Source organism: Apis florea, unplaced genomic scaffold, assembly GCF_048593485.1.
Source record: "Apis florea isolate Af1SG1 unplaced genomic scaffold, ASM4859348v1 contig_2291_pilon, whole genome shotgun sequence".
NCBI classification, from domain to species: Eukaryota; Metazoa; Arthropoda; class Insecta; order Hymenoptera; family Apidae; genus Apis; species Apis florea.
Window position 1 is genome coordinate 5,042,368 of NW_028256553.1, and position 19,387 is coordinate 5,061,754.

General features: G+C 25.6%; 2 long non-coding RNA genes across 2 annotated transcripts; one reads left to right on the top strand and one right to left on the bottom strand.

The window, feature by feature from the left end:
* Nucleotides 1-4,538: 4,538 nt before the first annotated feature.
* Nucleotides 4,539-9,228, bottom strand: LOC147658327 (uncharacterized). The gene is made up of 2 exons (XR_015290755.1): nt 8,110-9,228; nt 4,539-4,880 (listed from the first exon to the last, which is right to left on the bottom strand). It is a non-coding gene; the product is annotated as an uncharacterized LOC147658327 (long non-coding RNA).
* A 2,950-nt stretch (nt 9,229-12,178) lies between these two features.
* LOC147658328 (uncharacterized) lies at nt 12,179-12,895 on the top strand. The gene is made up of 2 exons (XR_015290756.1): nt 12,179-12,376; nt 12,481-12,895. It is a non-coding gene; the product is annotated as an uncharacterized LOC147658328 (long non-coding RNA).
* The last annotated feature ends 6,492 nt before the right edge of the window (nt 12,896-19,387 follow it).

Below are 19,387 nucleotides of genomic sequence, written 5' to 3' on the forward strand. Positions count from 1 at the left end.
CGTTATATTATTTGATTTAAAACAATCGTATATTATATATGTTTAAGACATTTAAGTTTATTGCAAATGATGTGAATTTTTCATTGTCGCTCATCTTTTATCCAGAAATTAATCTTATCAATTCATCGCATTCGATATTTTTTCAGTCTTTCGGACAAACAAATATTTGCGAGTATAATAACATATATAAATAATTTTTAAAGAAACATGACGATGTTTATGATATACATAGATATAACATATGTACATACATAATAAATGATAAAAATATATATAATGATAAAAAATATAATTTAATAATATAGAATTTAAATTGATCAATTTCATATATATATATATAATTTGATTTCTGAAAAATTTAACAATAATTTTATATTTTAATATTTTATATTATAATTAATTTTTATGCAATTTTTATATAATTTAAATGGCATGATTATAATTAAAAATTTATTTTCTTAAAAGGCTTTCATAAAAAAAAAGTATTTTTCTATGGTATTACGTAATTAAATAATAAAACTATATAAAACACATGAAGAATGCACATAAATATAAATATTAAATTATAAATATTAAAATATATATCATAGCTTTTTTTCATTTTCCTTTTATAATTAACTTTATTAATTAAAGCTAGATAAAATTTAAAACTAAATTAAATATAAATATTTGATACATGATATTTTATCAATAAATAATAGTTAAAAAAATTTTTTTTTCAAAATTATAGTTTCAAATTTTTATTCAAACTTCGTTTCTTTCGTTATATTGATAATTATTTAAATCTACTCATAATAAAGCAAAATATTGATAACTATTTAAATCTATTCATAATAAAGCAAAATAGGAAGTTAAAATCTACGTATCCAATAAATTTCCCCATAAATCGAATCAAATGAGCAAATTCCAATCTACTTTTCTGAATGAAGCGAAAACATTTACTATGAAAGTTATGCGAGACTATTGAAACGATTTTCAAATCGTTATCTTAACACGCGTGCCACATGCACACGTGCACATATTGCGCAACGAGCAAGCAACCCTTACATAATGCTCGTTAGGCGATAAAGAGTCAATTAATTCACGCATTTCAATTTAGTCGAAAACTATTTAACGACGACGACGATAGCAATGATGATAGCAATACCATTGAGGTCGTCAAGAAATATGCGAAACAATCGAATATTAGGTGCGCCTACAGCAGCAGGAAACAAAGTGAAAGTCGACAACAGTGACGCGTAAAAAAAGTTCGAACGCATCGCGATCCATTCGCATACGCGCGTTGGAATACACAATTGAAGACTTCGAATGAAACGGAGCACACCAGGGCCGTGCTAAACATATTTGTTCCGTGTGAGAACCGATGTCGCTCTTAGAAATGAGATATTAAACTAGAAAGAAGACCGTGCAACCGGAAATGCAGAGATATATATAGATAGATATATGTTCAAATTTGGTTCTTAATGTCTTGGCATATTCTTTTATACATTGATACAATCGTTTTAATTTGTCATCTTTTATATTGTATATTGTATATAAATATATACACATATTTTGCGATTTATGAGATATATTATATGAGATATAAGATACAAATGTAAAAACTTTTGATATATTTTGAAATCTTTTGAGACATTTATAGAATAATTTCTAATTTTTTTTATTAAATATTTTAATAATCAAAAAAATAGTTTCCTACAAAACTCAAATATCTAGTTGATAAATGTTTCTTTAGATTTTATTTTTTTTTATAAAATGTTAATATAAAATATTTCATTTAATTTTCGCTATAAAAATTAAAAAAAAATAAATCATACATTTCTTTGACACAGTTTATTTCATAAAGATATGTAATCAGTCAAAGTAAACTATTATCTTGATAATTATTGATTGCGATAATATAATATGTTCTAAAAAAATTGTTCTTTATATCGATCAATTAGAAATAAGAAGTAAATAATTTGAAATATTTTTAAATCCATATGATGAAATGATTGAAATTATTTCAAAATTATTTCAAAGTTTTTTAAAACAAAATTCCTTCCTTTCTTCATCCTCTTCTATTTTAAAAAGAAAATCATTAAAAAACAACTGTTTCAATTCATAGAAGATATTAAATAATTCTAAAATCGTTTCAATTTCTAACGGCCAAAAATATATTATTTAAAAAATTCTATAGTCACATCTGCAAACAATAATATATATGCAAATATCAAAAATGTAATTTTAAAATTAATTATTTAAAATGTAATTTTAAAAGATTCCGATGGCTATTCAATTAAAATTTGAAAGACTGGTAGAAGAAGGAAATGGACTTCAAATATAAAATTTTTATTCCAATCAGTTATTTTCAAGATATTAATAAAGATGCCATGTACTGAATACTCTATACAATGTACTCTATACAAATGTACAAATACGTATATTGAATATTACCTATTCAGATATTACATATTATATTCAGATAAACAGTTATCTTCGGTGTAGAGGTTATATCGAATAGCCGATGACATTATAACGATATCGGTTTTTATATTATTATGAAATTTCCCATATAAAATTTTGACAATTTAGAGGGACATTATAATAATAAATTAACAGCTATAAAATTGTCTAAAAATATAAATTTTTATGATTGTTTTTAAGAGTTTCGTGCTTTTCATAATTCGTTTCATGATCAGAAGCCCGCAGAAGCTTTCTATTTTAATTTGATATTACTATAGTGTTATTAGCTAATCGATTGTCGATGATCGCGATGATAATTACATAGCAAAGATAGTTGTATTAGTGACATTTGACAACATTCAATACATTAATGACTCTATACGTAATATTCAGAATATGATACTGAAAACTCGTTATTAATAATAAACTTCGAAAAATAATAATTTAGTCTCACCTTCTCTCTCCGCTACAAGTCAAATTTCATATTAATTGACTGGAGCCTTTTGAAACTTTATTTTAAAAAACATCAAAAAATTCTCCTCCATTATTTCATAAAATATATTCGATATTTTCAAGTCCGTTCATTTTTCATTATATTAAACTTGACAATAAGATCTTTGGTAATAAAAAAAGAACAAATATACAAATATATTACAGAGATTTTGAACAACTTTTTTTTCTATACATAAAATTTGTGCGATAGAATATAACAATATGTCATTGACATTCCATTGTTTATATAAATATATCAGAACGATATATATATATATATATATATATATATACAAAATATATAATGAGTTAATCTCTATACTTAATATTTATCTGGATATACAAAATATACATTGTACATAAGTATACATATCTATAATTCATTATTAATTTATTGAAATTTTGAAAAATGAAAAAAAACGGAGAAGGGGAAAAAATCTGAATATAGAATTTTATTTCGAATCTTTACAAGTTTCCGAGATATTAATAAAAATCTTTTGGTAATACAATACATTGAATTTTATCTATACATATATGCTCTTGACAACGTGTGCGTTAGCTTATCTATTCGTTTCTATAAATTCATGCGAACGCTTATCTATTATTTATAAATATGTTGCAGCAGATGGCATTCAAAATGAATAACAAGTAAATCGATCAAAAACTTATTTGCTTACAGATTGTGATAGGCTTAAAATTTCTCAAATTCAATATTGAGCTTAGACAATGCTCGAATACAAAAATAAAACAACTCTTGGCAACTGAAATTACAATAACCAAAGTTATAATGAATAATAATATTGTTTTTCATATCTATTATTGTAATCAGAATCCATAAAAAAATAGATTTTTGACCGATCTACCCGTTACATATTTTAAATACCGTCCAGTGCGTATGTTTATAGAAACAATAGATAAGCAATCGCATTGTGTTGACGCATACACTGTCAAGGACATATATGCGCGTATACGCAGAATTCAATAGATTTTATCAAAAATTTTTTCTTAATACCTTGAAAACTAATAAAGAACTAAAATTATATTCAAAACTTTTTCTCTCGCTGATCGGTCACTCAACAATTCTTTTTATATTTCATTTTTATATTTTATAGCTTCAAAAGATGATTTCTGCAATATTCCAATATTCAATATACGTTGGATTTAAGATATTTCAAACTCTTTACAATTCCTAATTAGTTTTCGACTAGATTATCTATTACATATTAGTTATCTATCATCACAATATATTTGTTTATTAACCAAAGATACGGATTTATATGTTATAGTAGCAATTTTTAACAAATATCGAAAATTAAGATTAATCTATTATATATATAGAAAAATATTATTCAGAATCTCGTCTTTTATAACATATTTAACATATTTAAAAAAATTATCAAAATCGGAAAAGAGATAATTTTTCTATAATTTCATTTCTCGTATTTCATGATATATATTTAAAAATTGATAGTATTTTTTTCTATATTTATCTTTTCTAATATTCAATTATGCAAAAAATTAAAAAAAAAATTTCTAACTTCCTTTATTAACGCAAAATGTGACAATAAAATAGAAAAGCATCGAAGAATTCTCTCTTCTTATAGAATTTGAAGATTTTTATTATTTAAATAGAATATTGAAGGTATTTTCTGGTGGTCATAGCGTCTCGTAATCTCCACCCACGCAGACCTGTATTCGTTAACTCGCGATATATGTTCAAGTAACTCGAATCTTGTTCTTCACAATACTACGCATCGAAATTCTTCCTCGTGCTCACGTGAACGCATACATCATTCATTCGTAAAACAAATTTGCGTCGTATTTACTCGCGCGTATATGCGTGTAGATCACAATGACGCGTTATACTTTTCGTCCTCGATGACCGTGCTTTTCAACACAGCTCCGTTTCCTTGATGGTGTGCTATCAAATTCGATAACGAGCACTGAAACAGATAAGACATGATCTTAGGTTTTTTTTGGAATTGAACCGTCGAATGAAAATGTCGATTTCAAAGAGAGTGAGAGATATAAGATATCAAAATTATTAAAAAATTTTTTTTTATCTTTTAATGATATATGTTAACAATTTTTTTTTGCAATTTAATTACATTTTAATTTTATATATATATATATATTTATTAATTTAATATCATATTTAGAAAATAATTAAAATAATTAATTTATTTTATTTGTTGAAAGTAATGTATTTTTAACCTAAATTATTTTGTTGTAAAATTCTTAAAATATATTATAATTTTTTCTTAATTAGCTTATTGTTACAATCTTGTGCATGTGCTAATTCTGAATTGAGGTAATAATGAATATACGATAATTAAATTAAAATTCAAATATATTACGATAAGCAGGAAATTTTCGTGTAATATTATGATCTAAGAAAAATTAAGTTATAATCTAACAATATTTTAAGTTAATAAAAAATGTTAAAAATTTGTTAAATAGTATGTTGCAAAATATAATATAATTCGAACGTATACAGTTATATTAATAAAATTAAATGTTTCTTTTTAAGCGTTTTTTTAAAAATTATAAATAAAAAATATATATGATTCTTCTTGAAAATATTGAAGATATCTTATAATATCAATTATTTTAAAAACAAAACAAAAAAAAATAAGAAGCACAATAAATTTTACTTTAATATCTCTACGCAATTTTGTAATACGACAATATCAACGAATAATTGAGAATCTCTACGAGATCTAGTATCATAACATAATGATATTAATTGAGTAGCCAACCCAGATACCGACGTCACAAAATATGATTCTCGAAAAGTATCTCCATGGTATAATGCAGAAATTTTCATAATGCAGACGGTGGAACATTTTGATAGAGCAGTTTTAGACTAGAAACTGGAGCAACATAACAGAGAAGTACTTGAACATAAGAATATAGAACCTACCGCTCTACTTATCTATCCAAGTACAGGATATATTATACTGAACTAGAAAAACAAGAAAAAAAGAAACAATTAAAAATTAAATTTAAAGAAATGTCAAAATAAAATAAAAATTAAAATTAAAACTTGTTTGAAACAAACAAACAAATAAGAATTAATCATAAGAATCTTTGCTACGAAACAATTCTAAAAAAAAGAATGCATACATATATAAACAATTTATCAAAAAATATAAAATACAATAAGAGTTTTTTTTGATTATAATAAATTTTATTTATTCTGTTAATTCATCAAATTTATCAATATTGTCATAAAACAAAATTAAATTTAGTTTTTTGTCACATTTATAACTTTTAAATACTTTAAAGAATCATTTTTTAATAAGTTTTCAAATTTTCAAGTTGTACTGCATTTATGTTAAAAATTTATTTATTTTATATATTTATTATATATCAATTAAACGAGAATATCAATTATTAAAATTTAAGTATAAATTAACCTCTTTTTCTATATATATTAAAATTTTATAATTTTTAAAAATCGTTACATCATACATTATATTATATTATACTACTATAAAAAGAAGAGAAATCAAAAAACAAACAAACAAAAAAGCAAACAAAATAAAGATTTGCAAAATGAGCTATCAAAATTCCTGGAAAAAATCAAATGATCTCTTTTGTGTATTAAACTGTAAAGTATAAAATCTAAAAATATCGACTTTATTACATTACTATACAAATCAAAGAGAAAAGATTAAAGTTCAAGGAAAAAACTAACATATTACCATGTTATTAAGTTCTTTTTAAACAATCAAGAAAAAATTAATTGAATCAATATCTATGGAACTCAATATCACCACCTAACAAATATTTAAAAAATCAGGTTCCTCATTTCGCCTATCATTTACATAGCAAGAGAAAATAGAAGAGAGAAGACGTTCAGGATAGAACGTCAGGAGCCGGCGAGGTCATTGAATAGCTTAAAGGTCGACTGGCTATATCTACAGAACAATATCCCATGGGAATCCTTTTCCTAATTGAAAGAGATCTCCTTTCCATTATTCGTTTCTGTGTTGCACACGTTTTATTTCTATTTTTTAAAATTTTAAATTTTAACAAAAAATTTTATTTTTCACAAAATGATTGAAACGACATAATAGAAATCATTGTATTATTATTCATTTACTTATGAATAATATTCTAATTGCTCACGAAGAATAATTGAATACTTCGAAAGAACGTTTTATTTTCTTCTTCTATTCACCTAAGTTTTACGAAACGAGGAAAATCGAATTGAAATAGCAAAACTTATTTTATTAACTTCACGTGATTTTCACATCTTTAGTTTTGACTGCAAACAAGATTTATTGTATCCTTTTTCTTTATTGATCTGATTTACAATAGAATAAATATATTACGTTTATTGAATGTCGTTGCTAGAATATTTACTTTTCTTCTTCTCTCTTTTCTCCTGAGATATTTCTTTGATTTTTTATTTATCCTTTTAATGAACGAAAATTATTTTCTTTTTTCTTTTATGAATATAAGCGTACCAGATAAATAAAAGAAAAATTTTAAAACTTGATCCAACTAATGTGAAGATTATATCGCCATCATAAATTGAAAATAATTTTTAATATAACTTAGATCTTTATGAATGTTTCATTGAATCTATAAGTCGAAAGATTTAAAATCAAAGTTTTATAAAAAAAAAGAAAAGTTATTGAAAGACTAGATTGACTTAAATTATAATATAAATATTTCATACAATTATTTACAATTCAAATTCATTTATATGCTAAAAATTCATTAATTCATCAAAGTATTATTAAAATATTATTGAAAGAATATGTATATGGAAAGAACATATCATGATTCAAGATCTCGTAAGATAATATACATATTTGCATCGTAATTAGTGTTTCGACAGTGTCGATAACTAGAAGCAAGCCAATAGAAGATATTTTCGAGATCGCTGTCCACCCTGAGGTCACCTCCTGTTCCGGCCGAATAATATCCGATGGGAATCTTGTGGCCGCGAGCGAGAAGAGACGAGGAGAAAACGGAGAACGTTCATGGATAGAAAAGAAAGATGATGAAATGGAGACGAACGGAAAGAAGAAAGAAAGAGGGAGAACGAAAAGGGAGAAGGTGAAAAGATGAAAAGAGAAGAGATGACAGCGCAAGAAGAAGAGGGTAAAGAAAGAAGAGAGAAAGAAAGGAAAGAGGCGTGCTAGCTATTCACATTACCTTACTTACTATACGGGGTCAATGCCACCGCGTCCCCACTTCACTTGGCTTCACTTGGCTCCCCTTCGCTCCTTCTCATTCGCTTATCGCCGTCCCGCGCCCATAATGTTCTTTCTCTGTCACTCTCTTCGACGTTCCTCCTGAAACCTTCTTTCCCTTTACTTGCCTCTCTACTTGCGCCTCTCGCGAACCACTGTATATACTGTTTCTTCCTTTTCCTTCCATCCACTCGATCCTCTCTTTTTCCTCTATCGGTACCACCACCTTTTCCTTCTCTTTCCCCTTATTTTCTTTTCTTCCTCTCTGCCACTACCTCATCTTACTTGCTATACTCTTCCTTTTTCTTCTTCTATCTTCCTTCTTCTTTTGCCGCTTCACTACTCCTCTTCGCTCGCGCGCCAGCCTTGCGCACCCTCTCTTCCCCGTTAGTTCTCCTGCAACCACCCCCACCGAACATTCTCATCGACCGTTCGTGTATAAGGGCACAGAGAGTGGCTCTTTGGTATCGTCTTAACTCTCATCCTTCTCTGCCTTATTAGTTTTTCCTTCCCTTCTTTTCTTTCTCTCGATTTTTTCTTTCTTTCTTCTTTCTTTCTTCTCTCTCTCTCTCTCTCTCTCTTTCATTCTCCTTCTTTTTTCTTTTGCCTCTATATCATTCACCAATTATTCGTTATCATCCATCTCGAACAAAATCTCGTACTTTTCGCTAATACTATCATATTGGTATTCTCCTGTTTCTTTTTCTTATTTTCTATTTCTATTTCATCGATTTCATCGATTTTCTTCACATTCTCCGCAATCTGTCCCTTTTTCATCTCCAAGAATCCAGCTCAACCCATATCTAAGTCTGGTATAAATTATTCTAAAAATTCGTACTGTTATTATTATCACTTAACTATTCCCAGCAGTTCTGATCGCGCTCGCAGCTAACACAATGCGAGACTTTGTTCGTCGTCGCGTCCACTGAAGCAACCGTCCACGATGCCACAGCTCGATTCTCGAATGCCCGAGAAGCGGCTCTCGATGCTATCTCTTTGGTGGTCTCTCTCTCACGGGTCGAATCGATTTTATGTAAGTTCCTATTCTCCATCTCTTTCTTCTCCCCTCACCCTTGCTGCTTCTTCGCTTCCTCTCTCTTTTTCCTCTTTCTCTTTTTCTCTCTCTTTTTCTTTCTTTTTCCTTCTTTTTTCTTTTATAATAATTCTTTCTCTCTCTTGATAATTTTTTCTTTTTTCGCTCAATACAGATGTCCTTTTTTCTCTTATTGTCAGTGTTCTTTCATTCCAGAATGAAGGATAAGAAAGGATGAATGATTGTTAGGGAATGGATTGGATTCTTTCCATCTTTTTTTTTTCTCTCTTTATCCGTGGTTTAGTTTTTATGCCAAACGATAAAATTGGAAGCGATTTTCCAAAACTTCGAATTTATTTTCACCGAAAGGTAAGCCGAGTTTAAAGATCGAGTTCCATATCGTAATGAAAACGTGAATGGATATTTACATTTTTTAATTGTGAAAATGACGAATGTCAATGTTGATAATTTGATCTAATGGATGGAAAATCGACGAGAAAATTAAAAAGGAACCGGTTTCAACGTAAATGATCGATAATTTTAGATTGATTATACTGAATACGGTGGATTGTTTGAGACGTTATTGATCAATGAGTTATGATAATCTGTTCGCACTTTTATTGGAGGAAATAGAATACTAATTGCAATAGAAACTAATATTACATTTAATATAATAATATATTATTTTTGTTTAAATAGATTTAGTCATAATATTGAAATGATTATTTTAAATTATAATTATACTTAAATATATCTATAAAATATTTGATGAAGTTGCAATAAAATTATCTTCTCTTTGATTTTGATGATTTTTAAATATATATATATATATATATATATATATATATATATATAAAACGAGAGATTTTAAACAACTTTTTTCTATTCATATAATCAGTCTTAATTTTTTTGTTCAGTATTCAAACTATCACTTATACAAACATATCAATAGCATTAAAAGTATATAACTAATATCACTATTAGTATTTATTTATAGAGAGCTATGCATTCTGCAAATTTAAAAAAGCGCGAAAATAAATATAAAATAATCCTTATGCGATCGATAAGGATTGATGTTATTAACACAAGTATAAGTTTCAATAATTTCTATCATTGTAATTTTAATTGCTTGAGAATTGCTTTATATTTTATTTTCACATTTCACAGATCTTTCGGATCCTAAGTTCTCTATGGACAAATATTATAATGTAATGAATTCTATCGAATATTCAATGGTATGGATTGAGATATTTCAAGTTTACAATTTTGCAAATATTTCATAAATTGAAGTTGATTACCAACTAGATATATAGAAAAAAATTATTTAGAATTTCGTTCTCTATAACATATTTAAAAATTGTCAAAATATAGTGTTCTAGAAATATGAAATTTTAATAGTAAATTAATTCCATCGAATATTAAATACTATTTTTTTAATTTAGAAATAGATATAGAAATAGATGAATAGAATAGATTTACTTTTAATTTTTTATTTAATTAAGATATCTATTTAATAAATAAAATCATAAATTAAGTAGATATAAATTAAATTCTTTATTATAATAACAAAAATATCTAATATCGAATTAATATAATGCAAATGTTTTACACAAGTAGCATATTTTATTGTAAAATATATATTAAACTTCATAAAGAAAAATTTCTTTTAATCTATAATAATTATTATTGTTTAATTTTACAATTAAGAATTATTTGTATCAAAATACGACAACCTGGACAAATCATGCTACTGTATAATATATCACATAAATCATAAATAAAAAAAAATTTTTGAATTCTTCCAATTAGAGATAGATCTTTATTTTTTTTTTTTTTTTTCAATTCACCATATGATTCTTTACAAATCTTTCTATAAAATTCTAGAAATGCTTATCAAACTTACGTATTTAACAAACAAAAAACCTATTATTCCCATCGAACTTTAACATCTATTTCGTTCTAATATCCATTGTACGTATTAATGATATTCTAGAACCGAAGAATAGAAATCCATTCTTCCATCGTTTCTTTTCATATCGTCATATCGAAAGTCGAACGACAAAATGACTTCAATGTCAGTGCAGAAGAACGACGAAATGACTCGACAGAAGGATGAATCTTCGTATCGCAATATAGTTTACAGTGGATGCAAAATTAGAGATGGCCGCACTTCGTGCTTTAATAGCGACGGCTGAATGAACTGTGACGTATATTCATAGTGTGCAAGCAACCACCCACATGCGAGATTATCACGAAAATCTATTTCGTTTCGTATTATTGACGTCAACGATGTAAAAAGATGCGTATTTACCAATAGGGTATATTTTCAAATAATTCACACTACCCTTAGTCATTAATAAGTGCCATTCTTGAAATAACAGAGAAATATAGTAGATAAAATCGATAGATAGAGAAAAATTTTATGCAAAAATTTTAAATAATTAGACTATTTTTACTATCATATAAATTTTTTTACATTGCTATTTTGAATCGATAGAGATTAGATTTGGAATTTACGTTTAGAATGTTTTGAGATATTTTAAGAATATTGTATAGAATTATTTAAATATTTTAAATTAGAAATACTAAATTAGAAATAGTAATTAAGATTAAGATTATATCTTTGAATGTTTTAAAGAAGGATATGAAATAGAATTGTAATTAATAGATTGATTCTTAGATTTCTAGAAATAATTAAATTTGCAACGTTTTAGAATTTTTTTTGAGAAAAATTAAATAAAAGATTTAATATATTACTATTTTATATTACTTAAAATAATTAAAATTAAAATATTTTAGGATATTATAAAAGAAAAATTAGAAAGTTTATATTGAAAATAATTAAATTTAACTTTTCAATGCTCGATACATTGTTTTTATTTAAATTTAAGTAACTTAATTTAAATTTTTATGTATCTCCTTCAATTCAACAATATTATAATTGAAAGTTAATTTAATATAAGGAAACTATATTTCTATTTAAAGTAGAAAGGTTCAAGAAAATAATTCAGACTAGAAATTCAAATGAATAATTATAAAATTAATTAGTTTAACTTTAATTTCATGTAAATTGCAACAATATTAATTGGAAATTAACATTATTCTATTTAAGTTTCTTCTTAGATTTTTTCCAGAATTGAATGAAAATTAAAATAAATAAAAATATTTTATCAACAATCTCAATTTAAAAAAAAAGGTAAAACTTAATATCTATCAAAAAATTCATATATTTCTTAAATTATATTTTAGATAATCGAACAATAAAAATCACTTATGTATCACTTCACAATATTATTGCAGATCTTTCACGATAAATATTAGCACGAACAAGTCTCACATACATAAATCTCCACAATCTTCTGCGATGCAAATGCAATGTGGCCAATGTCAAGGCTATCCGGTAGCAATAACCGCGTTTGCGAGCGCAACAAATCCTCGCAATGGTCGCGAATATAATACAAACTAATGTCGAAGGAATGTTGAAAGTTCGTTAATATGGTACAAATTCTCACCCTATACACGGTGAGAATCTCTTCTACCATTGTAAGACTATTATGAACTAAAATTCATATAGACAAGATATTAAAATTTTAAATTCGAGTCAAATAATATTTAAATAAACGATAAAACAAAACAAATTTAATTTTCAATTTATATTATCATATTTAACAACAGATTAGAAGTGCGGAAAAATGAATAATAAAAATAGTGAAATGTTATAACAATTTCGTTTTTTTTTTATTCTATTAAAGAATTAATATAGCGGATCAAAATTAATATGTTAAATAGATAAATTTTAAATTTCTGATTTAAATGATTTTTTAAATGATATTATTTAAATAAATAATAAAAATAGTGAAATGTTATAACAATTGTTTTTTTATTGTAAATTATTAAAAAATTAATATGACAGATTATAAATTAATTAATTATAAATCTGTTCTGTCATTTTGACGATTTTTATAACATTTTTAACGACATCAAATCGAAATTCTATCAATGAGACTTGCGTTCGATCTTTTTTTTTTTTTTTTACTATTTTTAATCGAAAATTAGAAAATGACGAAGAATTAAATTTATTCATTCAAGATTTGTATATTCAATATTTTATAATTGAAGAATGATCGAACTTTAACATTAATTGTCAGATTTATTTGTTTGATGGATTTATAATTTTTGTCATCATTTTTCAATCTAAAATCTTTCATAATCTAAGATAATTATTTTACAATTAAAGACTAATTAATTTAAAATATTTTTTGTTTGAATTATTTCATAAATTTATTCTATGCAGAAATTAAACTAAATATTAAAGATATGAAATACTTTAAAAATATTAATTATAATAAATAATAATTATAATAATAGATTAATATAACAATTTAGATTGTACAAAAAACTTTTTTAAAAATTCCACAATAAAAATTATACGATCAGATTACTGCTACCAACTAAAAAATTAACTTTAAAATATTAACTATTATTATAATTATTTCGTTTATAATTATTTCATTTAAATAAAAATAAATAAAAATTGTATTCCCAGAAGTTCCTCTCTTTAAACTAACGTTACGCTACACAAGTATAGTTTTTCATGTCCTTGAACAAGCGCTTCCGCTTTTCAATAAAGTATATTATTTGAAACTATTGTGTGCTCTTTCATAATCATTTAAAAAAAAAAAAAAAGTTTCTCAGATCTTTTTCATTATTATTCACAATCTGAATTAAATAATAAATATAAAAGAAAATAAAAAATAAAAAAAAAACAAAAAAATTAATTATGAATAAAAATTTGAATTTAGATTTCTCAAAAAATAAATGGGCAAGAAATTACAAATTTCAACGAATTACATCTCGTGAGATTTCATGAGAAACAATATATAAAGAAAGGAATATAATAAATCATTTCCATTGTAATAATAATTTCCATTTCCTAATAAAATTTGCAGAATATTTTAATTTTGATATAGATTATATCATATTTTATATATATCATTAATTTGTTCTTTTTTTATAAATAAATTAATCTAATAACATTAATTTTCTTTAACTTTACGTAAATACATATCTTTTGCGTACTCATTAAAGATTTCACAATATGTAATTTACATGATATGTGATACAGTTTATGTTAATCTTTTAATTCTTTATTTTATTAAAATAATGTTGCAATCGTAAAATTCAATATAATTTAATTGTTGTACGAATATATTTAAAATAAAATTATAAAATATATATAAATATTCTTATTTTCAATCTCTTGTTTCATTCAATTTATTCAACTTCATTTATTCATTCATCATTGAGCAATAGTAACCGCTTATTATTATTATGTAAAGTATTTAAAATTATTAATTTGTTATTAATGTCATTTACATTATATTAAATGAATTATAATAATGCATGTAGATGTAATAGAATCCAGAAATGATTTTAGAAGAATAATAGCATGATTGAAGAAAAATAGATTTCAAATAGATCGGAAAAATATCAAATAGATCGGAAAATAAAACTCGTTGTAATTCAAGTAAAGCGCATCAAATTTTTTTTTTTGATATTTGATACTAAGCCAAATATTTTAAATATATTTTAAAAAAGTCGTCAATATAAATATTTTTTTGTATCCAAAATTATAAATAATTTCGAGATAGATCTTTTTTTCTCAATTTTTAAATATTTATAATATTTTAAATTACTAATATTAAATTTTCTACCAATAATGATAATGAAAATAAGTAAAATTTGACAAGTGCAAATTATTTAATTATTCTATCTAATAATAATATTATTATTAGTTGATAAATTATTGATCAAGAGAATTCCAATTCATCACTTCCTTCTTCAATCTGTATTATTATATTATAATTTAAAATGAATCGTTAATTTTTAAGTCAATAAAATAAAAAATAATATAAAATGATTTTCTATTATAAAATAAAAGAGAACAATTAAATAAAGAAAAACGAAATAGAAAAGGATCCAAACTCGTCGTTAATAATATAACAAAAAAGTAAGCAATCTTTAGAATTACTTTATTCGATTTTTCGTAGAAAATGGCGAATTCTCATTGTTTTCTCCACCCGAAGACTCGAAAGAGATTGTGCACGCAGATCATAAGAACAGAACGGATAGTGTAACGATGAGGAGAAAGAGGAGGATGAGAAGGTGGCATGAAAAAGGACACAGTGGCGCTAGCCGGTGGCGACAGCCCGTTGTCGACGAAAATCCGTAAAGACGTGGCTGTTCCAGGAAGTAGGAGCCACGGAGATCATCGACCTTTCACGGCTATTTCAGTTATTTTGCAGCATGCAGCTATTTTAAATACATATTGTGGAGTAGAGACGTATGAGTATGAAACATACGATGGTAAGGACAGCGGAAGAGAGACGTAGTTGGGGATCGAATAGGAAGAGAAACAGAATGAGAGGAAAAGAATGAAAGAGAAACGCGAAGAGAGTAACTAAGAAAGGGCAAACAAAGATCAACGAAGAGGAAATAAGATGGAGAATATAACGGAGAGAAAGAGGAAGAAGCCCGCGGTGAGGAGGAGGGCAGGCATAGAATCGAGAAAGAGAAAAATGACTTTGCTATAAGTGAAACGAAGAAGAAAGAACAGAAGAAAGAAAGAGAGAAGAGGAGATATAGAGGAAGAGATAGAGTGGGGATGAGACAACTCTCTCAAGAGAGAAACAGAGAGAACACCGAAAGAGGCTGCAGAGAGAGGCTAGAGGGGTTGGTATTTATAGCCAGCCCCGTCGACGTCGTCGTCGTTGGCGTCGTCGCCGTTGTCGTCATCGTCGACAGTCTTGACTCCTTGGTGAAATTTTCAGGAAGGGGTGCACCCCTCTCGTGTCTCCCTTCCGCCCCCTTACGCCGTTCCCAGTCACTCTGTTAAAGGAATTTCCTATGATTAGAATGAGTATTTCTATACACCGCTCTGAACTCCGCCTATATGTGTCTTAAGACCAGAATAATCTACACCCAAGTCTGTACGATAAATTTTTCGTTCGCTGTATCTTTTTCATGACCAAACAAATTTTTTGTTGATAAACATACCAATGAGAAGTCATTTATTCAAATCTTTGGATCATTTTATCGCGTTATCAGTAGTTTAAGGTTTGACCAGTGATTCTCAAATGACTTATGTCTCTGAATTTTTGGATGAAAATTAAACATCCTTGTTAAAATTGTGATAAGTATGATAAGGAAATTGCATTTCGAGAGAGTGGATATATATTATACGATTCAAGGCTCGATGTATTAAAAGAGCAATACTCCAGTTTGAAAAATTTAATGATAACAATAACCAATTGTATTTTCTTTTGTTGATATTTAGCCAATTCTCTTTTCTTCGAATGAACAGTATGACTCGTCTTTAGTTTTTTATTTTTTTTTTTCTTTTCTAAATAATTAAAGCAAATGATGACATATATATATATATCAGATAGCTTTAAAAAAAATTCTTTGAAATCGTTATTTTCTCATTCTTAAAGGAAATACATATTTCATAATGCATAAATGATATTAAATAATTATATATTAATAATTGTTATTAGAATTTATATATAGTTTATTATATAGTTTACATTCGAAACAGAATGCAAATATGCGCAACATCAGAAATTATTTATCGATTAAAAACGAATACTTATATATGAATGATCTATCGTAATGTCTCTGTTTTTTGTTAACCTTGATTCTTAAATTTTTATAAAATACTAATAATTCTTTTAAACAAAATTATAATCAAATTTGTTATTAATTAAAAAGAATTATCATTTATAATTTTTTTATGAATGAATTCTTTCTTTTCTTTTTGTTGAACAAGACTTATGTATCTTGTGTGATGTTTAATTTTAATTATTCTTTTTAACAGTTTAAATTTATTAATAAAGAAAATTCAAGATACATAAAAAAAATTACATGAAATTAATCAACATTACATTAAATTCTAAAATTTTTTTCTCAAATAAGAATAATAGAAATATAATTTAAAAATGTAATTTATATTTTTTCCTCTTCAAATAGAACAGATATCCAGACGCAATGTATGAATAAACATTTTGTACCATATTTTCCAGATTTATTATTGATTAAATTACCAGAATATATCGCGAAAACAATCTTATAAAACGACGCAAAGAAAACAAGAATTAAAAGGATTCCTGTGAAAGATTGTGAGCAACGTCGAAATTGAGCTAAGAAGTGGCGTTCAGACATCTAATAATTTATAAAGCGGAGATGTCCCTTCTCTTTCTCTTTTCCTTTTGTTTTATATTTTTTATTTGTTCTCTCTTTCTTCGTTTGAAATCTGACGAACGCACACTATAAGAGTTAGCATAATTGACTGCGTACGTTAATCGAACAGTCATGGAAGAATGCCGCGGCACACCAAACTGGCTCGAACTGTTTCTCTCCCCGCCGCATCTTCTTGCAGGAGACAACGACGATGGTGTATTATTTTCAAGTGAATCGCGCACGCGTATAGTAGCATTGCATGAAGGGAAAAGAAAAGCGGAGTGAGGCAAGCAACAGCGGCCAACAGCAGCCAAACTAACAAGCTGGAATGCACTGCGCCGCGGGTCACCGTTTTCTTTGCGGTACCACGAGTAGAAAGGTGGATGCGTCCTTATTTCACAGTGTCGTGCCTCTTCACGGTCACTTACGATCATATAAGTTGACCGAACCGCGAATTCTGAGCGCGGAGAACAATCTCGTCAATTTAGAGAACGATTTCAAATATGATTTAACCTGTTATTTGTCATGATGCATGATGCATTTTAATTGATATTGTGTTTCTTTCTTTTTTTTTTTTAACAGATTTATGCTCCAAATAGACATGAATTTGATTATTTTTCTTGATATTTTTTCAACAATTTTAGATATTTTAAAGAAAAAGAAATAGATTGACATGAAAGTATTTATATTGAGATCTCTTTCACATGGTAATGCAAATATCATATATCAATGTTATAACACATACAGATCTATATATAAACTCAATAGAACTATGCAGATAATGATCGTCCGAAAAAGTTCGTAATAGATTCTAAAACTTTATAAATATAAATAATTAATTATTTTTATTAAAAATCATAAATAGATTATGATAAAGTAGATCCAAAAAAAGAAGAAATTGTGTTTCCCATTTTTAATTCCCTAAATTTAATTCCCGTTATGATTTAAATTTTGCAAAGAATTTTTTATCTATAGAATTAATTGAAGGGACATTTCAAATTATAAAAATTTGATATTTATTATTTATTATTAATGTACAAATATGACATATAATTATTACCATATTTTCAAATATTTTCAATAATTTGATAAAAAGATATATTAAATAAAAATAATTAATATAATATATATAATTATAAATAGTTAATTATAGTAGTATAATAGTAATATAAAAGTATAATAGTAATAATAGTAATATTAGTATATTTAATAGTATAATTTATAAAAAATTTCAAAAAAAAAGTTTTTTTAATAAAAAGATAAGATTATTTTGATTTTCTAATGATATTTTATATTTTTGTCTATATAAAATTGTTAATGCTAATGTAAAATCAAAATAATCTATAATATTATGACCTTGAGATGAGAAATTTAATTTTGATTAATTATTAATTAAAAATATGAAATTTATGAAAAATTAACTCATTTCAATCAAATTCGACATTCAAAATGGTGATTTTTAACAAAAGAAATCATCATAAATTACATAATATCTACTCAATATCTTTATACGTACAATAAAGAATCGAAAGTTATTTAATTTTTCAGAAATATATTCACTTATATCAATTAAAATGACAAATATTTTTTGATTTAATTTTTTTAATGGAATATAGAGAAAATAAGTAAATAATTCGTATGAATGGAATTGTGAACAAGTTATATTTAAAAATATATAATATATATTTTTATTTAATAAATATATAATTTTTTATATCTCAATACAAAAATACTTTCACAAAATTAAATTATGATGAATAAATAAAATTATATATTCTGATTATTTTCGTATCTATTCAGTCATTATTTTATTATTATAAATCTAAACATATAGTTCTAATGGTGAAAAAATAGATATATTGTTTATATTCGTAAATATAATAAGAATGTACATAAAACAATTTCATATGCAAAAAAAATATTTGAAAAATCATTATGTATCCAAAAATGTTGTATAACATTAAAGTTT